The sequence below is a fragment of the Atta cephalotes genome (genome assembly GCF_000143395.1).
Source record: "Atta cephalotes unplaced genomic scaffold scaffold00029, whole genome shotgun sequence".
NCBI classification, from domain to species: Eukaryota; Metazoa; Arthropoda; class Insecta; order Hymenoptera; family Formicidae; genus Atta; species Atta cephalotes.
In genome coordinates this window covers 1,123,278-1,134,504 of record NW_012130093.1, presented here as the reverse complement: position 1 = coordinate 1,134,504, position 11,227 = coordinate 1,123,278, and the positions used below count along the sequence as shown (strand labels likewise).

The 11,227-nt window shown below is 36.1% G+C and overlaps 1 pseudogene; it reads right to left on the bottom strand.

The window, feature by feature from the left end:
- LOC105620808 overlaps window positions 1-10,408 on the bottom strand; it is an 11,774-nt pseudogene extending 1,366 nt beyond the window's left edge.
- Window positions 10,409-11,227: the final 819 nt, after the last annotated feature.

The following is an 11,227-nucleotide window of genomic DNA, read 5'->3' as shown; positions in this document are numbered from 1 at the left end:
GTCAAGACATACTTGAAATGGGAAATCCTATCCCACCCGCCGTATTCTCCAGACGTTGCTCCCTCTGACTATCACTTGTTTCGATCAATGGCACACGGCCTGGCTGATCAGCACTTCCGGTCTTATGAAGAAGTAAAAAATTGAATCGATTCGTGAATAGCCTCAAAAGATGATCAGTTTTTTCGACGCGGGATTCGTACACTACCCGAAAGATGGGAGAAAGTAGTGGCCAGCGATGGACAATACTTTGAATCATAAATGTATAACCAGTTTTTCACAATAAAGTCTCGAATTTCGAAAAAAAAACGGCGGAAGCAAAGTTGTACGTCTAATATTTGCGCTCTCTCTTTCTTCTGTTGCGCTCTTTTTTCTTTTCTTCTTTTGCATATTTTATTAAATAGATATGGTATTTACAATTTTTCAATAACATGACTCGGCAATAATTTTAATTTACAACTGATAATACGTTTAGTAATACAAATGACCAAACGTTCTTAATTATCAAAAATTATTATCATTATTAAAGAGAAGAATTATCATTATTAAAACTGTTATTGAGTAACTATCGAACCCTTATTAAATTATATACATACTACTGAAACTACTAATATTATTATGGATTCTTAATTACAGGGATAGGGGAAAGAAATTAAAATGCATTTAAAAAAAATCTCTTTACCTTATTTTTTAAACATGATATATTTTTTCCTGGCATTGCGCGCGACCAGTTGTATATTTTAAATACATTTTGTAACGTACAATTTTTAACATGTTTCCCACATCATACAATAAAAAGTATTAGTATCTAGATTACGTAAAGAATCTATATCTTCGTAATCAGCATCCAGAATCTCAATTGTCTTCGCTATCGAGTATATCAGCCAGTCATTTATGTTTTTCACATTCTTTAACATGAAAGCCTTATTGTCGTCATTCTTTTCCGCACCAATTACAACCATTGTCAAGCGTTTCGCCATGCTGAACGGGATTATCCCGTCTTCCCATTGCAATCCATAATGATAAGCACTCAGCCAGAAAGCGCAATAATTTTCTGACTTTGTCAAGAAGTTTCATGGTACACGTAAAAATATAATGAGAGAGAATAGCTCCTTTTCTCAATACCGCTACTTCCTTCACGACAAATTTCTTTCCAATGATAAATCCTTGCAGGTCTACAAACATTGATATAATCATAGTGAACGACTTTTTGAGACTGTGCTTGACAAAGGATCTTGGATTTTATCTCACATATTAAAAAAAGGAAGAGAATTTTTTTGGTGATGATAATTTACCTAATCTTGCGTACAACATTTGACATTGGGTTATATTCGATCACGCGGTCGTGTATGATCAGGCAATAGGCGGTTGTATTAACGGATACATTCTCTTTGAATTTTAATTTAAATTCTAATTTAAATTCATACATCCACAGTGCCTCTTGATGGACTCGTTTTGTCGCGAGCAAATTACTAGAGTATAACCTTTCAAAAAGGAGTATAATTGGAATGATGGTTTCATTTCTTTCACGAGGGATTTGATAGTAAGACATACGAAAACGTAAATACAAAATAGCGGCTCTCCGTTTGTCAAAGTCTAGATCATCGTATGGATAAAATTTAGAGTTTAAATAAAGTTTCCTATTGATTAATTTACAGGTGTCGAAGTAAGTTTTACGTGCTGTCATGATATTTTTTTTATCAGTATGTAGACCAAGATAACATATCGTGGTTTTTCCAGTTGAATCGCAGTCTTAATGGCCTTAAGAATGCTTCATTGTATTCGATAATAGGAGGTACTCATAGGCACAGTTCTCAAGAATGGAAACTCATATTTAAATGTTATCCACTTTCCAACGAGGAGTTGTACTCATACAAATCCCATGAACTCAGATATCGTCCGCTCTCTAAAGCGCGCAGCATGAATAGTTTATTAACTTTGTTCAACGCAACGTGAGGCATTCGTCACTATATTTTGAATAATTCAAGCTCTGTCGCTCTGGATCTCCCTACGTAATTGTTACTGTTGCGTGCTCATATCAAAAGTAATTCGTTGCGAGCGTTAATTATCATATTTGTAATCCTCGCAAAAGCCCAACAATATGTTGAGCGGTACACAAAAATTAAAGTATCCATCATCTGTCATTAGGCTTTTCGCATTATTAAAGTCAATAAATCCAGCATTATGCAAACTATATGTGATTTCATTAAAAACGTTGTATAACTCTTCATAAGACTAGTTATTCCAAGGTTTCTTTCTGTTGCGATCAATCTCCATACCGTTGAATTTCATCGAACATGAACGCCACACAATTACATTCAAAATTTGATTGTTTTTGTACATTTTTTTCTTTTAAAGTCAATTTACCTTCGACGTAGAGAATGCTTACACGATAACGTGTATAAATCCTGTTACCCTTGTACGAGTCGCTATGTCCAAATATCGTATTGACGTACGGATTGTATGTGAAACTCGAACTTTGCGATGCGATCGTCAAAGATTGGTTAGCCTCCAATATTCAAAATATCAACCATCTTAAATATTTCGTACAACAAAGCAATGATTATAAAAATTTAACATTTGACGCAGTGAGTTTCTTTCTACTGGACGCTTGAATATTTTTGATCACTGTCCCTCTGGCAAAAATTGTGTCCCCTATCTGTTTCGCCTACTCGTTCAGAACAAACATCTCACGTTATTGTTATCATATTTCTTTATCGCTATTGCCTCCATACATGCAATCTAATGATTTCTTCTCCGCGAAAATCGACTGTCTTGATCCACAACGCGAATCATCAGATCCGTAATGCTTCGTACGAAGATCGGAAGGCAAATAATCTGTGTCAGTCTTTTCGATATCTTATATCTTGGTGACACGCTCGATGAAAATTCATGTATCGTGTGAACGGACTTATCGTTGATGTATGCATTCATGCGAATGATATTTACTCTGATATTTATCGATACATCTGATTTATGCCACTGTTGTGGCTCCAGCACACGATTCGATGAAAATCTCAAACAGCAATCCAATATTGTGAGGTTTGATGAAATTTACTCGATAAGTGCATTTGATCTCACTTTTCATTGTATTGTTATTGGCATGATAAGTCAATGAGTACTGTTTATCCTTTTTGCGAAGCGTTTTCTCTTTCGCAACATCATTAGAATAAAATTGTAGAATTGCACGTCTTATTAAATACTTGTTTTTCACGTATTTCGTATGATCCTTCGGGAATGACAATTTCTTTGTCATCTTCGTCAAAGTAAAATTTATTATTCAATGAATTTACATTAGATATTGTATAGTAGGTTTCAGTCAAAGTCTGTCAAATCGAACTCGTAATCGCCATCGCTCAAATCTACAGCCGGAAAGTAGCAGGACGCTACTCTTACCGATGAGCGTAAGTGTCAGTGACATGTTTAAATGAATACTGAGTTGAAAGAGTGCAATGTCAATTCTTAAATTGATCGTCAACTGTCTGTAAAAACTGTAGACACAATTGCTTTGATCGTATTGATAAAGCGTGGTTATACTCGATTTGGGTCACGTCCAAATATCGCCCCAATTTCTTTGGTTATCAAAGATTACTGAAATTACATATCAAAGTAAATAGCATGATTTCCCCGCTTTGCGTACGCCACCCAAGTAATAACCCTGGTCCATCAGCATTATCCAAATTTACAATATTGCTCTCGTTTCAATATACTCCTCCTGTTGGTGAGGTAGTACACATAAAAATATGGAATATGCATTCGTTTTGCAGTTGTACGTTATAAGGGTTACACCCTTCGGCATTTTTGGCAACTGTTTGCATTTTTTTAAATCTTTTTTATTTTTTCCGTTGTGACTCCTCCGTGCTTGTATGGAGTGAGATAAACTCCATGATCTTCCATGACACAGTTATGACGTTTCAGTTCTTCCAATTGACGTTGCGCGGCTTTATTATCGTTTATAGTTTTTGCGACTCCTATCGCACCGCTGATCAACGACCCAAATAGCGATAGATTCCAAATAGCGGTAAGATACTGCGTTTACCACCGGTAATATTCGTTTTTTCGTCGGCTTTTTCTTCTTCGTTTTCATGCCTATACCAATTTTCGTTTTGGCTTTCATAGTCAACCAAACAGCTGTGGCAGCTCTCTCTCCAAGAGTCAAATTTTTCACGGTAATCGGTTTCCGCGCTTCCTCAGCGAGTATTTTGTCAGCTACGTGTCGTTTCGTGAGATCTTTGCTCCGCGAATAAGCTATGTCGTGTTTGCGACACGCCGCGTCCAATGGATTAATGCCTCGATCGCCTCTAGTCAATCGCTTTTCTAAATGCGTACCTGGAACATTTGAAAATTGATATGTAACTTGATTGGAAGTGAATTTATCGTGTAATTTAAAAAATCGCAGCCTTTTTGTTTTGTTGTTGTTATTATTGACATTTGCTACAATTTTTTATAAACAGTTGGATCATCAATATGCGATCGATGACAAGGCAAATTATAATGTTTCAAGCACCGACAATGTTGCTGAATCTTTGAATCAGCCTTTATATGCTTGAGTAATCGGTCTCACAGTTGATCTATGTAATTCTTAAATTCTCGTAGCAAAATAATTTTCGGTATATATTCCTCTATACTCTAACTCTTTGGCGGTTAAACTATGTACAGTTGTCTGACACGATAAGAAGCATTTTGAATACTGAGCGATTTCACTTTACGCGTTACTATAAATACATCTACTCTCGATGTCGTTTTTTTTTTTCAATATTATTAGCATCGTGAAGGGAGAAGATATAAAGTTCGTGCGATAATCGCAGACAATCAAAGTAACTAATGTCGACAATAAAGTACAGACTGAAAAAGAAATATGCAAGCATGGAAACATGCTGCCGATTTCTATATGCGGAATCATCTGCTGTCCATCGAACTGCGGTAAAACAAACGTGTTGATAAGTTTGCTGGAAAGTCCACATGGCATACGTTTCGGAGAACGTGTATGTGTACTTGAAGTCGTTGCAACAACCGAAAATATCTATACTTAGAAAATTTATTAGCACCGATTGAAGAAATTAGTTATATTACATTCTCCAATAATAACGATGTATTACTACCGAACGAGGCGCTCCCAAATTCCATTTTTGTCTTCGATGACGTGGCGATAAGCAAGATGCAATCAGAGAATACTTTGCGATTGGTCGACACGCGGACGTCGACTGCTTTTATCTGTGTCAGACATACGCAAAGATGCCGAAACATCTTATATGCAATAATGCAAATTTGTTGATTTTGTTCAAACAGGGCGGTACCAATCTGAAACATGTACAATGATCATGTAAACACTGACATGTCTTATGAGAATTTTTGAGAACTATGTCGTTATTGTTAGCAACAAAAGTATGGATTCGTAATCATATTAGGTGTACAACTTTGCTTCCGCCGTTTTTTTTCCGAAATTCGAGGCTTTATTGTAAAAAACTGGTTACATTTATGATTCAAAGTATTGTCCATCGCTGGCCACTACTTTCTCCCATCTTTCGGATAGCGTATGAATCCCGCGTCGAAAAAACTGGTCATCTTTTGAGGCTATTCACGAATCGCTCCAATTTTTTATTTCTTCATAAGACCGGAAGTGCTGGTCAGCCAGGCCGTGTGGCATTGATCGAAACAAGTGATAGTCAGAGGGAGCAACGTGGAGAATACGGCGGGTGGGGTAGGATTTCCCATTTCAACGTTTCCAAGTATGTCTTGACCACTTTCGCAACATGAGGTCGAGCATTATCATGCTGCAAAATCACTTTATCGTGTCTCTCGTTGTATTGCGGCCGTTTGTCTTTCAATGCTCGGCTCAAACGCATCAATTACGTTCGATCGCCTGTGATTGTTTCAGTTGGTTTTAACAGTTCATAACTACGCCAAGCTGGTCCCATCAAATACAGAGCATGACCTTGGACGTCAAAATCACCGTTCTTGAAGCGTTGAAACCACTTACGACACGTTCTTTCACTAATAGCGACCTCATCATAAGTATTTGAGAGCATTCGATGAGCCTCAGCCGCAGATTTCTTCATATTGAAGCAAAAAATTAAAATCTCCTGCAAATGAGAGAATTTGGCTCGTAAACTGACACTTTCGAGAATAATTTTATGATGCAGACACAAATCGACTAATGTTTCTATGGAGTTATGTTGACAGATGCCCAAGTTTATTGTATGACGTCTATGATCTATTTATTTCGACCACCACTTACCGCTAAAGCCATCTATAGGAAAACGGCGGAAGCAAAGTTGTACATCTAATAGATAAAGACAGTGTGCTTACGAAAGAACGATACTGGATTTAATGAGTATACGATACCTTAACGTAGTTAGTCATTATTAATACGTCTACTACATAACATTTCCCTTCGAATGCAACATGGATAACAATAAAGAGTTCAAGGCTCGCGAGAGGATAGCGAAACAAATTGCGAAAACGAGTGAATTGATTCGTAAAAAATATCGCGCTTTAAAAAACGGCAACATAGAGGAAGATATAGCATTGGAGAAACACTTAAAATCTATCGTCGAATCTCTAAAATAGATTGTCGAGAACACCGCTAATGATGAATCTCAATCAATTAAGAAAGAAGTTAACGTTATAAAGGATAAAAATATTTAGAAAAAACCGGAAGATAATGAAGATATTCATGATGATGAAGATAATGATAGTATCCATCCTCTGGATGGCTTCAATTAACTCTCTTCTTCTCATGGTTTCAATTAACACCGTCTAAAAAGCAATGTACAAAGGAATCGAACATTACGTCGAATTCCAATTATGTGTCGCCTAAACTATACGAATTATCGTACGAACGATTGCACATTTCTTCAGTCGAAGACGTTTATGAAACGCCCAATGAACCGCTTGAAATGTTAGTTAAATAATCATTGCAAACGCGTAAGTTCGTGAGGAGTTGCATAATTCAATCAATTGGGGGCACTTGGACAAAAAAAGTAAAATGCTTCTCGGTGGTGAGAGAAAAGGCGATCGATCACGTTTATAGCGTATACTTCAGCGAAAACGATATGATGCTCGGTGACAAATATTTTGATGTAGACACTAATGATTTTATGAGATGGAGTAAAGGTACACTTTGTACAAATTAATTTTCAAAAGAATTTTCGACGATACTATTTACACAGAAAATGATAAACTAACATATAAAAGTATATTGTTGGCAACGAATGCTCATAGGCACAGTCATAAAGCGGATAATCCAATAGTGGGCAGCAAAGGGTACAAATATAAGAATATAATAGCACCTTTGGTGTCAGGTAAAACACAAGGAACGGATATGTCAGGAAACTAAACAACAAGTTAAGTAAAAGAGTCAGAAAGATATAATACCACGTACCATGATTCTAAATGATAATAAAATCGATTATGTTTATTGGGACGATCCTAACAAACTAGTGGATCGTCTCCAATTGTTTGAAGTCTAGCCTCAGGCAGGTCACAACGGCCATGATAATGAAATATTTTCTATTATCGAGAAGCTTCGTTTTTATTATAAATTGAAACGAGATACACATCAAAATACCGATGAACAACGTTTGCGTTTAAGAACTTTGTAATATTTTATGTATTATACAGCAATAATCATATCATAACATGTTTGAGAAGAAAAATCTTGAAAAGTGGCAACTGGTGGAAGATCTGCACACTCCGGCGAGAAAAAATTTTCCATGTAAACGTGTCATAATTTACGGATACGATAATCTGTGACAGGCTGATGTGGTTGAGATGCACCCTTACACACAATTCAACAAAGGTTATCACTATATTGTATTCTCACTGTTATCGATATTGAGTAAGCACATATGGGCCGTACCGCTGAAAACCAAGAGTGGAAATGACTATTATGACTGAGTGGAAATGAGCGATTCGAGGAAGCAAGGATAATTCGACGATGGAAGATGTTCGAAAAATTTGCAAACCGATATGGGAAAAGAACAATGCAAATGTGCAAAAACATTTGAAAAAATACAACATAAATCATTATTCAATATATTTCATAATGAAGATATCTGTCGTTGAATGGTTCAATTATACGTTGAAAAACGATATGTGGAAACAATTTACGCACAATGAAAATTATAAATGGATCGACTTGCTACCACGTCTCGTGTCTAAGTACAACGCGCGAAAGCATCGAACTATCGATATGCGGAAAGCATTGATGTGACTACCACGATTGCTGACAAACTCTTAAACACGATGTATAATAGCGTAAAGGCCCGTTGCACTCCCACGATTCAAAGTGGGTGACTCGATACGTGAAAGCAAATTCAAGACAATCTTTGAAAAAGATTACATGCTAAATTGGACCACGGAGGTGTTTAGAAATAGAATCAAAGTACAGAAAACTAATCCTGTGACATATCTGCGGAAGATTACCGCGGAAAACCGCTGGAGGATTCTATGAGTACGAATTGCATCACGCAACTAATCCCAATGTATATCTAATTGAAAAGGTGTTGCATAAAAAAGGAGACAAGATTTATATGAAATTGCTCGGATTTGATAATTCGCACAACTCTTGGATACACAAGGATAGCGTGTTACAAAAATAAAATTTATTACAAATTGTATAATTACTTTTTTTTCTATATAAATATATATTAAATATAAACGCATTATATATATTATACACATTACATATATTACAGATGCATATGTACACACGTACTTATATACATACGTACAAACATACATACATATATACCGTACATACTATACATAATATATATAATATACATATTAAATATGTTATACATCATATACAAGTGTGTTTTTATTAAAAATATATAAATACGAAAAAAAAAGAAATGAATTTTTTAATAATATTTTATAATATCCCCGTGACAGCGTGTCGGTAGAATCTGGAACAATGTATCGCTTCATTCTTATCAACATGAACTCAGTATGGTGATTCAGAGCGATTTTCGTTTCGGATATGATGTATACTTCGTACAATTTCGATCTTATGCACGATTGCCTGCACGTCATTTCAATTGTGTTATTGAGACACTATAATCATTAAATGTTAAGGATCTCGCTACAACGTTGCTCTTGATGCCCTTTCTTAGCATCTTTTTTACAATCGACGCACAAAGCATATATTTTCACTCTAAGCCTGACGAATTCGGTAATCGCATTGTTTTCATTTTTCATTAAACCGGGAAAGAACTTTTTTATTTACTAACAGAATGTCGTAAGCATTATCGATCGCATAATCACTCGTATTGAATCTATTGATATTGTATTTCATAATAGCATATATCGTCGCACTCGATAAATAAGACTGTCCAGTATACATAATTTTACATTATTCATGAAAGCGGTAATATTCGTGATGAAATTCATATAAACACGTTTTAGATATATCGAGGCTACACATACCCACGTGTATCCCATGGTTTGTTGATCTTCATCTCGAGTTTCCACATTTCTATTGCTACTAAGTTCTCGGAAAAAACGCTTCTACTGTGAAAGTTTGGTTTCGTGATCATTGCCGCTACGTATCTCCCATCCCAACGCATTACGAGTCGCACATTAACATAGTTACACATATTCTCCATGGTCTTGCCAAAAACCGCGTTGTTCATTAATTTGAATAAGTTCTTCTCGAACTCATTCTTTGCTAAAGTTTTAAAATTTGTATTGAGCTCGATGTACTCGCGAAGCGGGTACAGGAGATTGCGCGAATTGCAATATACGATGGATCTTTGTTGCGGAGACCGTGACGAGTACATTGCTGCAGATTACGATAATGTATGACGCTTTTTATTATACAATGTTGCGAGGAGCTTCTCTTCTCGCTTGCCGAGTAGTTTCTCGTGCGTTAGACAAAACAGTAGATCGGAGTGCGCATCATGGATTGCGGATTCTCCAAGTCAACCTCGAGAACGTAACGGTAAATCTAACGCGACATTCATAACATCAAAATTGTCGTCGATCCAGCGAAAATCAGCGTATGGCAATGGTTGACACATTGCCCAATCGTACAGGTTGTTGATGTCATAGTATATTAGGTACATCGATAGTTTCGATAGATCGTACTGCATACACTTATTGGCCTGCGCATATCTGTTTAAACATTGATTCAGACCACCACGTATACCACGTTCGATGAATAGAACTATGTCAATCGTCGGTAAGAAGTTCGAAATTAACGTGAGTATGTTTCAACATCGCGACCCATGTAAAATCCGGTAGTGTATATAGTAATAATACGCAGGATCGAGTCCATAACTCGTGCAATTCTCAAATATATCGGCAACAATGCATCTGTTTTTGAGTACAGGTCGCTATATTCACCGAGGGTTCGAACGGAGAATCGCCATACATTCACGGCGTGTGCATTACTTTCGGATACCATCTGTTAACGAATTATAAAAAGATTTGCGTGATGATAACTCAGCTTCCTCCAACTTTTCGACGTAGTCAACATATTCGTACGGAAATATACCTTTTCGAGTTAATAAATCGAAATTTTCTGCGGATAAATTAAAAAATTCACGTAGTGAATTTATTTTTATCGAGATACAACGCCAATTTTTCTAAACTTGCGAGAAATTTAAACGAATCAATAAAACGTAATATTATATAAATTATTCTTTTTTACAAATTATTCTTTTGATCATTTTTATCTATAGTGCTATCGACATGTTTCATAAACAAAATGTATTTTTCTTTCATTATCGATAATAAATCTACATGTCATTCGTAAGCGGTGGCTATTTCTTTTATGATGAAATATGCGTCGTATTCCGATAAATTATGAAAAATTATGTGAATCTTTGTAATTTAAGTTGCAATTTAAATGCACGGGGCCTCTATATCGCTCAGTGAGATGGCAATGATTGAGTACCCGTGTGTCATCTTTTGAACGACTTCTCGCACACATGACAGTGCGTAGCGCTGTTAAATTTTATCCAATCGTCTCTCGTAAAATCTGCCATGGAAACGTTAGCGGATAAGATAGTTTTCACATTATATGCTAAATTTTTTAATTCCTCGGCGAACTATCCATGCTATGTAAATTATCGTGAAATCGATATTACGACAGCGAGTCATCGTACAGGCAATGAAGCATAATACGCTACACTAAAAATTTGATGATGTTGGCTTTACATATAGCTTAATATTTCCATATTTTCCTTTTTCATCCTTTCCAGAGTGCATTCCAGGTCATATA